Source organism: Carassius auratus, unplaced genomic scaffold (assembly GCF_003368295.1).
Source record: "Carassius auratus strain Wakin unplaced genomic scaffold, ASM336829v1 scaf_tig00040456, whole genome shotgun sequence".
Taxonomy (NCBI): domain Eukaryota; kingdom Metazoa; phylum Chordata; class Actinopteri; order Cypriniformes; family Cyprinidae; genus Carassius; species Carassius auratus.
Window position 1 is genome coordinate 13,823 of NW_020526597.1, and position 19,929 is coordinate 33,751.

Below are 19,929 nucleotides of genomic sequence, written 5' to 3' on the forward strand. Positions count from 1 at the left end.
GATTGGGCATTTACTCTTTTTTTTTTTGTTGTTGCAAGATTATTATGTAATTAGTAAAAATTGCCAAAAATATTACAGCAACTGGTATTTCCCGGCCGTCTTCCATCCAAGTACTAACCAGGCAAAACCTGCTGTTATTGACTTTTTTTTTTTTTCAAGATTATTATATAATTTGTGAAAAATTTCCAAAAATCTTAAAGCAACTGGTATTACCAGGGTGTCTCCCATCCAATTACTAACCAGGCCCATACCTGCTAAGATTCAGATATGGGGCATTGACTCCTTTCTTTTTTTCTTGCAAGATTATTATATAATTTGTGAAAAATTTCCAAAAATCTTAAAGCAACTGGTATTACCAGGGGGTCTGCCATCCAATTACTAACCAGGCCGAAACCTGCTTAGTTTCCGAGCTCAGACATGATCTGGCATAGCCAGGGTGGAATGGCCATAAGCGAAGACTGCTGCAAAGAGAGAGCTATTTAAAGATCAGCCAATCTAATCGCCGGTACATTATACAGGACCAAACCTGCTTAGCTTCCGAGAGCAGACGAGATCAGGCATAGCCAGGTTGTTACGGTCGCAAGCGAAGGATACTGCAAAGAGAAGACTATTTAAAGATCAGCCAATCAAATCGCCCATACATTATATAAGTAGGAATGAAAATCCAAAAGCTTACAGCACCTGGTATTCCGAGGCGGTCTCCCATCCAAGCACTAACCAGGCCAATACCTGCTAAGATTAAGAGATCGGGCATTGGCTCTTTTTTTTTAAGATTATTATATAATTAGTAATAAATTTCCAATAATATTAGAGCACCTGGTATTAACAGGGGGTCTCCCATCCAAACACTACACAGGTCAATGACTGCTAAGATTCAAAGAATGGGCATTCACTCTTTTTTTTTTCAAGATTATTATATAATTTGTGAAAAATTTACAAAAATCTTAAAGCAACTGGTATTACCAGGGGGTCTCCCATCCAATTACTAACCAGGCCCAAACCTGCTTAGCTTCCGAGCTCAGACATGATCTGGCATAGCTTTTTTTTTTTTTTTTTTTTTTTTTTTTTACATTCAAAAATTGTCATATTACAACATTCCATAAATATCTTGCACAATAAAGTCTTATTTCCTTTTAAAACAGTCTTTTAACATTTTTTTTCTAAAAAAGACTCAAATCAATATTAAAAGAATAATTAACACATTTTAAAAACAATCAAAATCATATTTTTGCAATAATACATTAAAATGAAAATATGTCATTTCAAGGAATTGATTCCCTTTTACACTTTTTTTTACAAACACTTATTTTTCATCTTTCATATTATAGTAACAAAACAGAACATTTAGAATAAGACACATCTTTATCCTAAAAAAATTGCACACTTGTATTTTTGTCTTCTTTTGTTTGACCATGTTTCTTCTGCTCCATTTAATAAACCTTGCAATGTTTAAGATGCAATTTAAAAAACACTCATTCTTGACATTTATTAAAATAGCGACACCTCTTTTCCTTCCTATATCACAATTACTATGCATTTCTCCATTCCACAATTTTCTAATTTCATGACTTATTTTATCTTCCCACCTCATTCCTTGTAGACATAACATATCACTCTTTTTAGTCAGACACATCAATATTTCAAACCTTAGACTTTGGGATAAGTCTCTAGCCTTCAATGAAACCATACTTAGATAACTCATTAAGGAAAACACAGGATAAACCAATAACCACCACTCAATTAGTTCCATTGTCTTTAAAGAAAACATGTCTTGCTTCCCCCATTTCCACTTTTCCTCCTTTCCTTTAGCGCTTCTCTTCTTATTTTCTGCTTTTTAAGAACCTGTTGAATGTCTACTCCACCTTTTGTTCTTGCTTTTACACCTCTATTCAGTCTTTCTATTCCTTTATTTTCCAAACCAAAAATCCTCCCCCCATTTTCCACTTCTCTTACCTCCGGCAGTATCTTCATTCCCTTATCCTCATCCTTTTCTTGACCTTTTTCATAGTCCATCCCAGTCGTGTCCACTTCTTCCTTTTCCTTAGAAAAGTCTTTGTTAATCAGATTTATTTCCTCTTTGTCTACTCCTTCTCCTGTCTCCATTTCTTGTTCTCCATCTTTGTTCTTTTCTTCATTCTCATCTTTGTTGGTTTCCTCCTCCTCCTCATTGTCCTGTTCCTCTTCCTCTCCTTGAGTCTGCCGCAGTGAATCATTTAAATGCTCAGTTGCAGTATCTCCCATCACCTCCTGTACGTCCATATTTGTGTCCTCATTTACCTTATGTTCCATCTCACATCTGCATCTCATGATTGCTTTGTCGCAGCCTTGGCACCGTGGGACTTTGCAGTCCCGCGCATAATGCCCCTGCTCAAAACAGTCTCGACATTTGAATTGTGGACAGTCCTTTTTCTCATGTTCCACACTTACACAGATCCTGCATGTCTTCAATTGGTTGTCATGAATCACTCTGTAGTACTGCACTCCTTCTTCAGTCATGAACCTGGTATTATATGGCAAAGATGTCACTTCTTTTGGAAACTTTACCTTTATAAAACGTGTTCCGTCCGCCACTGTTGTCCCCGGATGATATCTCCTTCTTAGAGGCAATATGGGAGTTACTCCCCAATCTATCAGTTTTTGAATGATTTCCTCATCTTCTATATAGCTGGGCAGACTCAAGAAAGATACCATCCTTTCTGTTGCACACAGTTTCCTTATCTCACATTCTTTTCCGTTAATCATGATTCCATTCAACAGTGAATCACAGTCCAACTCACTTTCCATAGTCATTTCAAATTCATTGTTATTCTTTCTTCTTAGTCCGATCAGTTTTCCAATTCCTACTTTCTCTTCAACTGATTTAATTATCATTATTACTGTTGTGTTTTCTATATCTTTTACAGTCATTGTTAATGTTGCTTCTTTTCTGTATTGCCTCTGATACTTTGTTTGGTGGCTCAATTTCTTTATCATTTGCTGTGGTTGAGATAAATCATTTCTTTTTTCTTCACCTCCATTATTAGTTCCAGTACCTTCAGTTGTTTGTAGTTCTATTTTTCTGTCTTGTCCATTGGTTTTTCCATCTTCTTTTCTCCTTGAAACCACCTTTGCCCAAGTCTCATTCCTGCTTTCAGCATTCCCTTCATTCATATTCCTTTCCATCTCGTCAGCAACATATCCAGATTCTCTGATCCCCATCTCATGTCCATTTGACAGTCCGTGTCCTTTGTCCATTAAATCTGTCATTTTGTTGTATGAAACCCCAAACAGTATAAACTGTTTGGGGTTAAAAAAACACTAACTAATATAAACTCAACACAAACAAAAAAACAAACCAACTAATAAAACTAAACCAAACTACAAAATGGAAGAGCCTCTCTCTTCCTACTACTGCCAACTCACTTCCTGTTGCACTCTAGCGCCCTCAGGTTGGTATGGCCATAAGCGAAGACTGCTGCAAAGAGAGAGCTATTTAAAGATCAGTCAATCTAATCGCCGGTACATTATATAAGTAGGAAAGAAAACCCTAAAGCTTAAAGCACCTGGTATTCCCAGGCGGTCTCCCATCCAAGCACTAACCAGGCCAATACCTGCTAAGATTAAGAGATCGGGCATTGACTCTTTTTTTTTTTTTTTTTTTTTTTTTTTTTAAGATTATTATATAATTAGTAATAAATTTCCAATAATATTAGAGCACCTGGTATTCCGAGGCGGTCTCCCATCCAGACACTAAACAGGTCCATGACTGCTAAGATTCAAAGAATGGGCATTGACTCTTTTTTTTTCAAGATTATTATATAATTTGTGAAAAATTTTCAAAAATCTTAAAGCAACTGGTATTACCAGGGGGTCTCCCATCCAATTACTAACCAGGCCCAAACCTGCTTAGCTTCCGAGCTCAGACATGATCTGGCATAGACAGGGTGGTATGGCCATAAGCGAAGACTGCTGCAAAGAGAGAGCTATTTAAAGATCAGCCAATCTAATATAAGTAGGAAAGAAAACCCTAAAGCTTAAAGCACCTGGTATTCCCAGGCGGTCTCCCATCCAAGCACTAACCAGGCCAATACCTGCTAAGATTAAGAGATCGGGCATTGACTCTTTTTTTTTTTTTTTTTTTTTAAAGATTATTATATAATTAGTAATGAATTTCCAATAATATTAGAGCACCTGGTTTTCCGAGGCGGTCTCCCATCCAAACACTAAACAGGTCCATAGCTGCTAAGATTCAAAGATTGGGCATTGACTCTTTTTGTTTCAAGATAATTATATAATTAGTACAAATTTCCAAAAATATTACAGCAACTGGTATTCCGAGGCGGTCTCCCATCCAAGCACTAAACAGGTCCATTCCTCCTAAGATCCAAAGATTGGGCATTTACTCTTTTTTTTTTTGTTGTTGCAAGATTATTATGTAATTAGTAAAAATTGCCAAAAATATTACAGCAACTGGTATTTCCCGGCCGTCTTCCATCCAAGTACTAACCAGGCAAAACCTGCTGTTATTGACTTTTTTTTTTTTTCAAGATTATTATATAATTTGTGAAAAATTTCCAAAAATCTTAAAGCAACTGGTATTACCAGGGTGTCTCCCATCCAATTACTAACCAGGCCCATACCTGCTAAGATTCAGATATGGGGCATTGACTCCTTTCTTTTTTTCTTGCAAGATTATTATATAATTTGTGAAAAATTTCCAAAAATCTTAAAGCAACTGGTATTACCAGGGGGTCTGCCATCCAATTACTAACCAGGCCGAAACCTGCTTAGTTTCCAAGCTCAGACATGATCTGGCATAGCCAGGGTGGAATGGCCATAAGCGAAGACTGCTGCAAAGAGAGAGCTATTTAAAGATCAGCCAATCTAATCGCCGGTACATTATACAGGACCAAACCTGCTTAGCTTCCGAGAGCAGACGAGATCAGGCATAGCCAGGTTGTTACGGTCGCAAGCGAAGGATACTGCAAAGAGAAGACTATTTAAAGATCAGCCAATCAAATCGCCCATACATTATATAAGTAGGAATGAAAATCCAAAAGCTTACAGCACCTGGTATTCCGAGGCGGTCTCCCATCCAAGCACTAACCAGGCCAATACCTGCTAAGATTAAGAGATCGGGCATTGGCTCTTTTTTTTTAAGATTATTATATAATTAGTAATAAATTTCCAATAATATTAGAGCACCTGGTATTAACAGGGGGTCTCCCATCCAAACACTACACAGGTCAATGACTGCTAAGATTCAAAGAATGGGCATTCACTCTTTTTTTTTTCAAGATTATTATATAATTTGTGAAAAATTTACAAAAATCTTAAAGCAACTGGTATTACCAGGGGGTCTCCCATCCAATTACTAACCAGGCCCAAACCTGCTTAGCTTCCGAGCTCAGACATGATCTGGCATAGCTTTTTTTTTTTTTTTTTTTTTTTTTTTACATTCAAAAATTGTCATATTACAACATTCCATAAATATCTTGCACAATAAAGTCTTATTTCCTTTTAAAACAGTCTTTTAACATTTGTTTTCTAAAAAAGACTCAAATCAATATTAAAAGAATAATTAACACATTTTAAAAACAATCAAAATCATATTTTTGCAATAATACATTAAAATGAAAATATGTCATTTCAAGGAATTGATTCCCTTTTACACTTTTTTTTACAAACACTTATTTTTCATCTTTCATATTATAGTAACAAAACAGAACATTTAGAATAAGACACATCTTTATCCTAAAAAAATTGCACACTTGTATTTTTGTCTTCTTTTGTTTGACCATGTTTCTTCTGCTCCATTTAATAAACCTTGCAATGTTTAAGATGCAATTTAAAAAACACTCATTCTTGACATTTATTAAAATAGCGACACCTCTTTTCCTTCCTATATCACAATTACTATGCATTTCTCCATTCCACAATTTTCTAATTTCATGACTTATTTTATCTTCCCACCTCATTCCTTGTAGACATAACATATCACTCTTTTTAGTCAGACACATCAATATTTCAAACCTTAGACTTTGGGATAAGTCTCTAGCCTTCAATGAAACCATACTTAGATAACTCATTAAGGAAAACACAGGATAAACCAATAACCACCACTCAATTAGTTCCATTGTCTTTAAAGAAAACATGTCTTGCTTCCCCCATTTCCACTTTTCCTCCTTTCCTTTAGCGCTTCTCTTCTTATTTTCTGCTTTTTAAGAACCTGTTGAATGTCTACTCCACCTTTTGTTCTTGCTTTTACACCTCTATTCAGTCTTTCTATTCCTTTATTTTCCAAACCAAAAATCCTCCCCCCATTTTCCACTTCTCTTACCTCCGGCAGTATCTTCATTCCCTTATCCTCATCCTTTTCTTGACCTTTTTCATAGTCCATCCCAGTCGTGTCCACTTCTTCCTTTTCCTTAGAAAAGTCTTTGTTAATCAGATTTATTTCCTCTTTGTCTACTCCTTCTCCTGTCTCCATTTCTTGTTCTCCATCTTTGTTCTTTTCTTCATTCTCATCTTTGTTGGTTTCCTCCTCCTCCTCATTGTCCTGTTCCTCTTCCTCTCCTTGAGTCTGCCGCAGTGAATCATTTAAATGCTCAGTTGCAGTATCTCCCATCACCTCCTGTACGTCCATATTTGTGTCCTCATTTACCTTATGTTCCATCTCACATCTGCATCTCATGATTGCTTTGTCGCAGCCTTGGCACCGTGGGACTTTGCAGTCCCGCGCATAATGCCCCTGCTCAAAACAGTCTCGACATTTGAATTGTGGACAGTCCTTTTTCTCATGTTCCACACTTACACAGATCCTGCATGTCTTCAATTGGTTGTCATGAATCACTCTGTAGTACTGCACTCCTTCTTCAGTCATGAACCTGGTATTATATGGCAAAGATGTCACTTCTTTTGGAAACTTTACCTTTATAAAACGTGTTCCGTCCGCCACTGTTGTCCCCGGATGATATCTCCTTCTTAGAGGCAATATGGGAGTTACTCCCCAATCTATCAGTTTTTGAATGATTTCCTCATCTTCTATATAGCTGGGCAGACTCAAGAAAGATACCATCCTTTCTGTTGCACACAGTTTCCTTATCTCACATTCTTTTCCGTTAATCATGATTCCATTCAACAGTGAATCACAGTCCAACTCACTTTCCATAGTCATTTCAAATTCATTGTTATTCTTTCTTCTTAGTCCGATCAGTTTTCCAATTCCTACTTTCTCTTCAACTGATTTAATTATCATTATTACTGTTGTGTTTTCTATATCTTTTACAGTCATTGTTAATGTTGCTTCTTTTCTGTATTGCCTCTGATACTTTGTTTGGTGGCTCAATTTCTTTATCATTTGCTGTGGTTGAGATAAATCATTTCTTTTTTCTTCACCTCCATTATTAGTTCCAGTACCTTCAGTTGTTTGTAGTTCTATTTTTCTGTCTTGTCCATTGGTTTTTCCATCTTCTTTTCTCCTTGAAACCACCTTTGCCCAAGTCTCATTCCTGCTTTCAGCATTCCCTTCATTCATATTCCTTTCCATCTCGTCAGCAACATATCCAGATTCTCTGATCCCCATCTCATGTCCATTTGACAGTCCGTGTCCTTTGTCCATTAAATCTGTCATTTTGTTGTATGAAACCCCAAACAGTATAAACTGTTTGGGGTTAAAAAAACACTAACTAATATAAACTCAACACAAACAAAAAAACAAACCAAAAGTAAAAACTAAGCTACAAAATGAAGAAGAGCTATTTTACTAGCCACTCTTAGCTTCAACTCTAGGCATCGGTGGCTACGGTAAGCGAAGATGACCTTGAAAGAGAGAGCTATTTAAAAGATCAGTCAATCTAATCGCGGGACTATATAATGAGTAGGAAAAGAATACCCTAAAGCTTAAAGCGCACCTGGTTAAATTCCGAGGCGGTCTCCATCCAAGCACTAACGCAGGCCAATACCCTGCCTAGATTAGAGATCGGCATTGACTCTTCTTATTTTTTTTTTTTTTTTTTTTTTTTTTTTTAAGATTATTATATAATTAGTAATAAATTTCCAATAATGATAGAGCACCTGGTATTCCGAGGCGGTCTCCCCATCCAAGACACTAAACAGGTCCATGCACTGCTAAGATTCAAAGAAATGGGCATTGACTCTTTTTTTTTCGAGAGGATTATTATATAATTTGTGAAAATTTTTCAAAAATCTTAAGCAACTGGTATTACCAGGGGGTCTCCCATCCAATTACTAACCAGGCCCAAACCTGCTTAGCTTCCGAGCTCAGACATGATCTGGCATAGACAGGGTGGTATGGCCATAAGCGAAGACTGCTGCAAAGAGAGAGCTATTTAAAGATCAGCCAATCTAATATAAGTAGGAAAGAAAACCCTAAAGCTTAAAGCACCTGGTATTCCCAGGCGGTCTCCCATCCAAGCACTAACCAGGCCAATACCTGCTAAGATTAAGAGATCGGGCATTGACTCTTTTTTTTTTTTTTTTTTTTAAAAGATTATTATATAATTAGTAATGAATTTCCAATAATATTAGAGCACCTGGTTTTCCGAGGCGGTCTCCCATCCAAACACTAAACAGGTCCATAGCTGCTAAGATTCAAAGATTGGGCATTGACTCTTTTTGTTTCAAGATAATTATATAATTAGTACAAATTTCCAAAAATATTACAGCAACTGGTATTCCGAGGCGGTCTCCCATCCAAGCACTAAACAGGTCCATTCCTCCTAAGATCCAAAGATTGGGCATTTACTCTTTTTTTTTTTGTTGTTGCAAGATTATTATGTAATTAGTAAAAATTGCCAAAAATATTACAGCAACTGGTATTTCCCGGCCGTCTTCCATCCAAGTACTAACCAGGCAAAACCTGCTGTTATTGACTTTTTTTTTTTTTCAAGATTATTATATAATTTGTGAAAAATTTCCAAAAATCTTAAAGCAACTGGTATTACCAGGGTGTCTCCCATCCAATTACTAACCAGGCCCATACCTGCTAAGATTCAGATATGGGGCATTGACTCCTTTCTTTTTTTCTTGCAAGATTATTATATAATTTGTGAAAAATTTCCAAAAATCTTAAAGCAACTGGTATTACCAGGGGGTCTGCCATCCAATTACTAACCAGGCCGAAACCTGCTTAGTTTCCAAGCTCAGACATGATCTGGCATAGCCAGGGTGGAATGGCCATAAGCGAAGACTGCTGCAAAGAGAGAGCTATTTAAAGATCAGCCAATCTAATCGCCGGTACATTATACAGGACCAAACCTGCTTAGCTTCCGAGAGCAGACGAGATCAGGCATAGCCAGGTTGTTACGGTCGCAAGCGAAGGATACTGCAAAGAGAAGACTATTTAAAGATCAGCCAATCAAATCGCCCATACATTATATAAGTAGGAATGAAAATCCAAAAGCTTACAGCACCTGGTATTCCGAGGCGGTCTCCCATCCAAGCACTAACCAGGCCAATACCTGCTAAGATTAAGAGATCGGGCATTGGCTCTTTTTTTTTAAGATTATTATATAATTAGTAATAAATTTCCAATAATATTAGAGCACCTGGTATTAACAGGGGGTCTCCCATCCAAACACTACACAGGTCAATGACTGCTAAGATTCAAAGAATGGGCATTCACTCTTTTTTTTTTCAAGATTATTATATAATTTGTGAAAAATTTACAAAAATCTTAAAGCAACTGGTATTACCTGGGGGTCTCCCATCCAATTACTAACCAGGCCCAAACCTGCTTAGCTTCCGAGCTCAGACATGATCTGGCATAGCTTTTTTTTTTTTTTTTTTTTTTTTTTTTACATTCAAAAATTGTCATATTACAACATTCCATAAATATCTTGCACAATAAAGTCTTATTTCCTTTTAAAACAGTCTTTTAACATTTGTTTTCTAAAAAAGACTCAAATCAATATTAAAAGAATAATTAACACATTTTAAAAACAATCAAAATCATATTTTTGCAATAATACATTAAAATGAAAATATGTCATTTCAAGGAATTGATTCCCTTTTACACTTTTTTTTACAAACACTTATTTTTCATCTTTCATATTATAGTAACAAAACAGAACATTTAGAATAAGACACATCTTTATCCTAAAAAAATTGCACACTTGTATTTTTGTCTTCTTTTGTTTGACCATGTTTCTTCTGCTCCATTTAATAAACCTTGCAATGTTTAAGATGCAATTTAAAAAACACTCATTCTTGACATTTATTAAAATAGCGACACCTCTTTTCCTTCCTATATCACAATTACTATGCATTTCTCCATTCCACAATTTTCTAATTTCATGACTTATTTTATCTTCCCACCTCATTCCTTGTAGACATAACATATCACTCTTTTTAGTCAGACACATCAATATTTCAAACCTTAGACTTTGGGATAAGTCTCTAGCCTTCAATGAAACCATACTTAGATAACTCATTAAGGAAAACACAGGATAAACCAATAACCACCACTCAATTAGTTCCATTGTCTTTAAAGAAAACATGTCTTGCTTCCCCCATTTCCACTTTTCCTCCTTTCCTTTAGCGCTTCTCTTCTTATTTTCTGCTTTTTAAGAACCTGTTGAATGTCTACTCCACCTTTTGTTCTTGCTTTTACACCTCTATTCAGTCTTTCTATTCCTTTATTTTCCAAACCAAAAATCCTCCCCCCATTTTCCACTTCTCTTACCTCCGGCAGTATCTTCATTCCCTTATCCTCATCCTTTTCTTGACCTTTTTCATAGTCCATCCCAGTCGTGTCCACTTCTTCCTTTTCCTTAGAAAAGTCTTTGTTAATCAGATTTATTTCCTCTTTGTCTACTCCTTCTCCTGTCTCCATTTCTTGTTCTCCATCTTTGTTCTTTTCTTCATTCTCATCTTTGTTGGTTTCCTCCTCCTCCTCATTGTCCTGTTCCTCTTCCTCTCCTTGAGTCTGCCGCAGTGAATCATTTAAATGCTCAGTTGCAGTATCTCCCATCACCTCCTGTACGTCCATATTTGTGTCCTCATTTACCTTATGTTCCATCTCACATCTGCATCTCATGATTGCTTTGTCGCAGCCTTGGCACCGTGGGACTTTGCAGTCCCGCGCATAATGCCCCTGCTCAAAACAGTCTCGACATTTGAATTGTGGACAGTCCTTTTTCTCATGTTCCACACTTACACAGATCCTGCATGTCTTCAATTGGTTGTCATGAATCACTCTGTAGTACTGCACTCCTTCTTCAGTCATGAACCTGGTATTATATGGCAAAGATGTCACTTCTTTTGGAAACTTTACCTTTATAAAACGTGTTCCGTCCGCCACTGTTGTCCCCGGATGATATCTCCTTCTTAGAGGCAATATGGGAGTTACTCCCCAATCTATCAGTTTTTGAATGATTTCCTCATCTTCTATATAGCTGGGCAGACTCAAGAAAGATACCATCCTTTCTGTTGCACACAGTTTCCTTATCTCACATTCTTTTCCGTTAATCATGATTCCATTCAACAGTGAATCACAGTCCAACTCACTTTCCATAGTCATTTCAAATTCATTGTTATTCTTTCTTCTTAGTCCGATCAGTTTTCCAATTCCTACTTTCTCTTCAACTGATTTAATTATCATTATTACTGTTGTGTTTTCTATATCTTTTACAGTCATTGTTAATGTTGCTTCTTTTCTGTATTGCCTCTGATACTTTGTTTGGTGGCTCAATTTCTTTATCATTTGCTGTGGTTGAGATAAATCATTTCTTTTTTCTTCACCTCCATTATTAGTTCCAGTACCTTCAGTTGTTTGTAGTTCTATTTTTCTGTCTTGTCCATTGGTTTTTCCATCTTCTTTTCTCCTTGAAACCACCTTTGCCCAAGTCTCATTCCTGCTTTCAGCATTCCCTTCATTCATATTCCTTTCCATCTCGTCAGCAACATATCCAGATTCTCTGATCCCCATCTCATGTCCATTTGACAGTCCGTGTCCTTTGTCCATTAAATCTGTCATTTTGTTGTATGAAACCCCAAACAGTATAAACTGTTTGGGGTTAAAAAAACACTAACTAATATAAACTCAACACAAACAAAAAACAAACCAACTAATAAAACTAATCCAAACTACAAAATGGAAGAGCCTCTCTCTTCCTACTACTGCCAACTCACTTCCTGTTGCACTCTAGCGCCCTCAGGTTGGTATGGCCATAAGCGAAGACTGCTGCAAAGAGAGAGCTATTTAAAGATCAGTCAATCTAATCGCCGGTACATTATATAAGTAGGAAAGAAAACCCTAAAGCTTAAAGCACCTGGTATTCCCAGGCGGTCTCCCATCCAAGCACTAACCAGGCCAATACCTGCTAAGATTAAGAGATCGGGCATTGACTCTTTTTTTTTTTTTTTTTTTTTTTTAAGATTATTATATAATTAGTAATAAATTTCCAATAATATCAGAGCACCTGGTATTCCGAGGCGGTCTCCCATCCAGACACTAAACAGGTCCATGACTGCTAAGATTCAAAGAATGGGCATTGACTCTTTTTTTTTTCAAGATTATTATATAATTTGTGAAAAATTGACAAAAATCTTAAAGCAACTGGTATTACCAGGGGGTCTCCCATCCAATTACTAACCAGGCCCAAACCTGCTTAGCTTCCGAGCTCAGACATGATCTGGCATAGACAAGGGTGGTATGGCCATAAGCGAAGACTGCTGCAAAGAGAGCTATTTAAAGATCAGCCAATCTAATATAAGTAGGAAAGAAAACCCTAAAGCTTAAAGCACCTGGTATTCCCAGGCGGTCTCCCATCCAAGCACTAACCAGGCCAATACCTGCTAAGATTAAGAGATCGGGCATTGACTCTTTTTTTTTTTTTTTTTTTTTAAGATTATTATATAATTAGTAATAAATTTCCAATAATATTAGAGCACCTGGTTTTCCGAGGCGGTCTCCCATCCAAACACTAAACAGGTCCATAGCTGCTAAGATTCAAAGATTGGGCATTGACTCTTTTTGTTTCAAGATAATTATATAATTAGTACAAATTTCCAAAAATATTACAGCAACTGGTATTCCGAGGCGGTCTCCCATCCAAGCACTAAACAGGTCCATACCTCCTAAGATTCAAAGATTGGGCATTTACTCTTTTTTTTTTTTTTGTTGCAAGATTATTATGTAATTAGTAAAAATTGCCAAAAATATTACAGCAACTGGTATTTCCCGGCCGTCTTCCATCCAAGTACTAACCAGGCAAAACCTGCTATTATTGACTTTTTTTTTTTTTTCAAGATTATTATATAATTTGTGAAAAATTTCCAAAAATCTTAAAGCAACTGGTATTACCAGGGTGTCTCCCATCCAATTACTAACCAGGCCCATACCTGCTAAGATTCAGATATGGGGCATTGACTCCTTTCTTTTTGTCTTGCAAGATTATTATATAATTTGTGAAAAATTTCCAAAAATCTTAAAGCAACTGGTATTACCAGGGGGTCTGCCATCCAATTACTAACCAGGCCGAAACCTGCTTAGTTTCCGAGCTCAGACATGATCTGGCATAGCCAGGGTGGAATGGCCATAAGCGAAGACTGCTGCAAAGAGAGAGCTATTTAAAGATCAGCCAATCTAATCGCCGGTACATTATACAGGACCAAACCTGCTTAGCTTCCGAGAGCAGACGAGATCAGGCATAGCCAGGTTGTTACGGTCGCAAGCGAAGGATACTGCAAAGAGAAGACTATTTAAAGATCAGCCAATCAAATCGCCCATACATTATATAAGTAGGAAAGAAAACCCTAAAGCTTACAGCACCTGGTATTCCGAGGCGGTCTCCCATCCAAGCACTAACCAGGCCAATACCTGCTAAGATTAAGAGATCGGGCATTGACTCTTTTTTTTTTTTTTTTTTTTTTAAGATTATTATATAATTAGTAATAAATTTCCAATAATATTAGAGCACCTGGTATTCCGAGGCGGTCTCCCATCCAGACACTAAACAGGTCCATGACTGCTAAGATTCAAAAAATGGGCATTGACTCTTTTTTTTTTTCAAGATTATTATATAATTTGTGAAAAATTTACAAAAATCTTAAAGCAACTGGTATTACCAGGGGGTCTCCCATCCAATTACTAACCAGGCCCAAACCTGCTTAGCTTCCGAGCTCAGACATGATCTGGCATAGACAAGGGTGGTATGGCCATAAGCGAAGACTGCTGCAAAGAGAGAGCTATTTAAAGATCAGCCAATCTAATATAAGTAGGAAAGAAAACCCTAAAGCTTAAAGCACCTGGTATTCCCAGGCGGTCTCCCATCCAAGCACTAAACAGGTCCATAGCTGCTAAGATTCAAAGATTGGGCATTGACTCTTTTTGTTTCAAGATAATTATATAATTAGTACAAATTTCCAAAAATATTACAGCAACTGGTATTCCGAGGCGGTCTCCCATCCAAGCACTAAACAGGTCCATACCTCCTAAGATTCAAAGATTGGGCATTTACTCTTTTTTTTTTTTTTTTTTTGTTGCAAGATTATTATGTAATTAGTAAAAATTGCCAAAAATATTACAGCAACTGGTATTTCCCGGCCGTCTTCCATCCAAGTACTAACCAGGCAAAACCTGCTATTATTCAGAGATCGGGCATTGACTTTTTTTTTTTCAAGATTATTATATAATTTGTGAAAAATTTCCAAAAATCTTAAAGCAACTGGTATTACCAGGGTGTCTCCCATCCAATTACTAACCAGGCCCATACCTGCTAAGATTCAGATATGGGGCATTGACTCCTTTCTTTTTTTCTTGCAAGATTATTATATAATTTGTGAAAAATTTCCAAAAATCTTAAAGCAACTGGTATTACCAGGGGGACTGCCATCCAAGCACTAACCAGGCCAATACCTGCTAAGATTAAGAGATCGGGCATTGACTCTTTTTTTTTTTTTTTTTTTTTTTAAGATTATTATATAATTAGTAATACATTTCCAATAATATTAGAGCACCTGGTATTCCGAGGCGGTCTCCCATCCAGACACTAAACAGGTCCATGACTGCTAAGATTCAAAGAATGGGCATTGACTCTTTTTTTTTTCAAGATTATTATATAATTTGTGAAAAATTTACAAAAATCTTAAAGCAACTGGTATTACCAGGGGGTCTCCCATCCAATTACTAACCAGGCCCAAACCTGCTTAGCTTCCGAGCTCAGACATGATCTGGCATAGACAGGGTGGTATGGCCATAAGCGAAGACTGCTGCAAAGAGAGAGCTATTTAAAGATCAGCCAATCTAATATAAGTAGGAAAGAAAACCCTAAAGCTTAAAGCACCTGGTATTCCCAGGCGGTCTCCCATCCAAGCACTAACCAGGCCAATACCTGCTAAGATTAAGAGATCGGGCATTGACTCTTTTTTTTTTTTTTTTTTTTTTTTTACGATTATTATATAATTAGTAATAAATTTCCAATAATATTAGAGCACCTGGTTTTCCGAGGCGGTCTCCCATCCAAACACTAAACAGGTCCATAGCTGCTAAGATTCAAAGATTGGGCATTGACTCTTTTTGTTTCAAGATAATTATATAATTAGTACAAATTTCCAAAAATATTACAGCAACTGGTATTCCGAGGCGGTCTCCCATCCAAGCACTAAACAGGTCCATACCTCCTAAGATTCAAAGATTGGGCATTTACTCTTTTTTTTTTTTTGTTGCAAGATTATTATGTAATTAGTAAAAATTGCCAAAAATATTACAGCAACTGGTATTTCCCGGCCGTCTTCCATCCAAGTACTAACCAGGCAAAACCTGCTATTATTGACTTTTTTTTTTTTTTTCAAGATTATTATATAATTTGTGAAAAATTTCCAAAAATCTTAAAGCAACTGGTATTACCAGGGTGTCTCCCATCCAATTACTAACCAGGCCCATACCTGCTAAGATTCAGATATGGGGCATTGACTCCTTTCTTTTTGTCTTGCAAGATTATTATATAATTTGTGAAAAATTTCCAAAAATCTTAAAGCAACTGGTATTACCAGGGGGTCTGCCATCCAATTACTAACCAGGCCGAAACCTGCTTAGTTTCCGAGCTCAGACATGATCTGGCATAGCCAGGGTGGAATGGCCATAAGCGAAGACTGCTGCAAAGAGAGAGCTATTTAAAGATCAGCCAATCTAATCGCCGGTACATTATACAGGACCAAACCTGCTTAGCTTCCGAGAGCAGACGAGATCAGGCATAGCCAGGTTGTTACGGTCGCAAGCGAAGGATACTGCAAAGAGAAGACTATTTAAAGATCAGCCAATCAAATCGCCCATACATTATATAAGTAGGAATGAAAATCCAAAAGCTTACAGCACCTGGTATTCCGAGGCGGTCTCCAATCCAAGCACTAACCAGGCCAATACCAGCTAAGATTAAGAGATCGGGCATTGGCTCTTTTTTTTAAAGATTATTATATAATTAGTAATAAATTTCCAATAATATTAGAGCACCTGGTATTACCAGGGGGTCTCCCATCCAAACACTACACAGGTCAATGACTGCTAAGATTCAAAGATTGGGCATTCACTCTTTTTTTTTCAAGATTATTATATAATTTGTGAAAAATTTACAAAAATCTTAAAGCAACTGGTATTACCAGGGGGTCTCCCATCCAATTACTAACCAGGCCCAAACCTGCTTAGCTTCCGAGCTCAGACATGATCTGGCATAGCCAGGGTGGTATGGCCATAAGCGAAGACTGCTGCAAAGAGAGAGCTATTTAAAGATCAGTCAATCTAATCGCCGGTACATTATATAAGTAGGAAAGAAAACCCTAAAGCTTAAAGCACCTGGTATTCCCTGGCGGTCTCCCATCCAAGCACTAACCAGGCCAATACCTGCTAAGATTAAGAGATCGGGCATTGACTCTTTTTTTTTTTTTTTAAGATTATTATATAATTAGTAATAAATTTCCAATAATATTAGAGCACCTGGTATTCCGAGGCGGTCTCCCATCCAGACACTAAACAGGTCCATGACTGCTAAGATTCAAAGATTGGGCATTGACTCTTTTTTTTTCAAGATTATTATATAATTTGTGAAAAATTTACAAAAATCTTAAAGCAACTGGTATTACCAGGGGGTCTCCCATCCAATTACTAAACAGGCCCAAACCTGCTTAGCTTCCGAGCTCAGACATGATCTGGCATAGACAGGATGGTATGGCCATAAGCGAAGACTGCTGCAAAGAGAGAGCTATTTAAAGATCAGCCAATCTAATATAAGTAGGAAAGAAAACCCTAAAGCTTAAAGCACCTGGTATTCCCAGGCGGTCTCCCATCCAAGCACTAACCAGGCCAATACCTGCTAAGATTAAGAGATCGGGCATTGACTCTTTTTTTTTTTTTTTTTTTTTTTAAAGATTATTATATAATTAGTAATGAATTTCCAATAATATTAGAGCACCTCGTTTTCCGAGGCGGTCTCCCATCCAAACACTAAACAGGTCCATAGCTGCTAAGATTCAAAGATTGGGCATTGACTCTTTTTGTTTCAAGATAATTATATAATTAGTACAAATTTCCAAAAATATTACAGCAACTGGTATTCCGAGGCGGTCTCCCATCCAAGCACTAAACAGGTCCATACCTCCTAAGATTCAAAGATTGGGCATTTACTCTTTTTTTTTTTTTTTGTTGCAAGATTATTATGTAATTAGTAAAAATTGCCAAAAATATTACAGCAACTGGTATTTCCCGGCCGTCTTCCATCCAAGTACTAACCAGGCAAAACCTGCTATTATCAGAGATCGGGCATTGACTTTTTTTTTTTTTTTCAAGATTATTATATAATTTGTGAAAAATTTCCAAAAATCTTAAAGCAACTGGTATTACCAGGGTGTCTCCCATCCAATTACTAACCAGGCCCATACCTGCTAAGATTCAGATATGGGGCATTGACTCCTTTCTTTTTTTCTTGCAAGATTATTATATAATTTGTGAAAAATTTCCAAAAATCTTAAAGCAACTGGTATTACCAGGGGGTCTGCCATCCAATTACTAACCAGGCCGAAACCTGCTTAGTTTCCGAGCTCAGACATGATCTGGCATAGCCAGGGTGGAATGGCCATAAGCGAAGACTGCTGCAAAGAGAGAGCTATTTAAAGATCAGCCAATCTAATCGCCGGTACATTATACAGGACCAAACCTGCTTAGCTTCCGAGAGCAGACGAGATCAGGCATAGCCAGGTTGTTACGGTCGCAAGCGAAGGATACTGCAAAGAGAAGACTATTTAAAGATCAGCCAATCAAATCGCCCATACATTATATAAGTAGGAATGAAAATCCAAAAGCTTACAGCACCTGGTATTCCGAGGCGGTCTCCCATCCAAGCACTAACCAGGCCAATACCTGCTAAGATTAAGAGATCGGGCATTGGCTCTTTTTTTTAAAGATTATTATATAATTAGTAATAAATTTCCAATAATATTAGAGCACCTGGTATTACCAGGGGGTCTCCCATCCAAACACTACACAGGTCAATGACTGCTAAGATTCAAAGATTGGGCATTCACTCTTTTTTTTTTCAAGATTATTATATAATTTGTGAAAAATTTACAAAAATCTTAAAGCAACTGGTATTACCAGGGGGTCTCCCATCCAATTACTAACCAGGCCCAAACCTGCTTAGCTTCCGAGCTCAGACATGATCTGGCATAGCCAGGGTGGTATGGCCATAAGCGAAGACTGCTGCAAAGAGAGAGCTATTTAAAGATCAGTCAATCTAATCGCCGGTACATTATATAAGTAGGAAAGAAAACCCTAAAGCTTAAAGCACCTGGTATTCCCAGGCGGTCTCCCATCCAAGCACTAACCAGGCCAATACCTGCTAAGATTAAGAGATCGGGCATTGACTCTTTTTTTTTTTTTTTTTTAAGATTATTATATAATTAGTAATAAATTTCCAATAATATTAGAGCACCTGGTATTCCGAGGCGGTCTCCCATCCAGACACTAAACAGGTCCATGACTGCTAAGATTCAAAGAATGGGCATTGACTCTTTTTTTTTTCAAGATTATTATATAATTTGTGAAAAATTTACAAAAATCTTAAAGCAACTGGTATTACCAGGGGGTCTCCCATCCAATTACTAACCAGGCCCAAACCTGCTTAGCTTCCGAGCTCAGACATGATCTGGCATAGACAGGATGGTATGGCCATAAGCGAAGACTGCTGCAAAGAGAGAGCTATTTAAAGATCAGCCAATCTAATATAAGTAGGAAAGAAAACCCTAAAGCTTAAAGCACCTGGTATTCCCAGGCGGTCTCCCATCCAAGCACTAACCAGGCCAATACCTGCTAAGATTAAGAGATCGGGCATTGACTCTTTTTTTTTTTTTTTTTTTTTAAAGATTATTATATAATTAGTAATGAATTTCCAATAATATTAGAGCACCTGGTTTTCCGAGGCGGTCTCCCATCCAAACACTAAACAGGTCCATAGCTGCTAAGATTCAAAGATTGGGCATTGACTCTTTTTGTTTCAAGATAATTATATAATTAGTACAAATTTCCAAAAATATTACAGCAACTGGTATTCCGAGGCGGTCTCCCATCCAAGCACTAAACAGGTCCATACCTCCTAAGATTCAAAGATTGGGCATTTACTCTTTTTTTTTTTTTTGTTGCAAGATTATTATGTAATTAGTAAAATTGCCAAAAATATTACAGCAACTGGTATTTCCCGGCCGTCTTCCATCCAAGTACTAACCAGGCAAAACCTGCTATTATTCAGAGATCGGGCATTGACTTTTTTTTTTTTTTTTCAAGATTATTATATAATTTGTGAAAAATTTCCAAAAATCTTAAAGCAACTGGTATTACCAGGGTGTCTCCCATCCAATTACTAACCAGGCCCATACCTGCTAAGATTCAGATATGGGGGCATTGACTCCTTTCTTTTTTTCTTGCAAGATTATTATATAATT

At 37.1% G+C, this 19,929-nt stretch overlaps 9 pseudogenes; all 9 read right to left on the bottom strand.

Moving 5' to 3' along the window:
• Window positions 1–3,821: 3,821 nt before the first annotated feature.
• Window positions 3,822–3,940, bottom strand: LOC113084725 (uncharacterized; annotated as a pseudogene).
• Window positions 3,941–8,186: 4,246 nt separating this feature from the next.
• On the bottom strand, window positions 8,187–8,304 carry LOC113084733 (uncharacterized; annotated as a pseudogene).
• Window positions 8,305–12,547: 4,243 nt separating this feature from the next.
• LOC113084731 (uncharacterized) lies at window positions 12,548–12,667 on the bottom strand (annotated as a pseudogene).
• Window positions 12,668–14,048: 1,381 nt separating this feature from the next.
• On the bottom strand, window positions 14,049–14,168 carry LOC113084732 (uncharacterized; annotated as a pseudogene).
• Window positions 14,169–15,086: 918 nt separating this feature from the next.
• Window positions 15,087–15,205, bottom strand: LOC113084726 (uncharacterized; annotated as a pseudogene).
• Window positions 15,206–16,577: 1,372 nt separating this feature from the next.
• Window positions 16,578–16,696, bottom strand: LOC113084720 (uncharacterized; annotated as a pseudogene).
• Window positions 16,697–17,057: 361 nt separating this feature from the next.
• LOC113084722 (uncharacterized) lies at window positions 17,058–17,176 on the bottom strand (annotated as a pseudogene).
• Window positions 17,177–18,564: 1,388 nt separating this feature from the next.
• On the bottom strand, window positions 18,565–18,683 carry LOC113084721 (uncharacterized; annotated as a pseudogene).
• Window positions 18,684–19,048: 365 nt separating this feature from the next.
• On the bottom strand, window positions 19,049–19,167 carry LOC113084717 (uncharacterized; annotated as a pseudogene).
• Window positions 19,168–19,929: the final 762 nt, after the last annotated feature.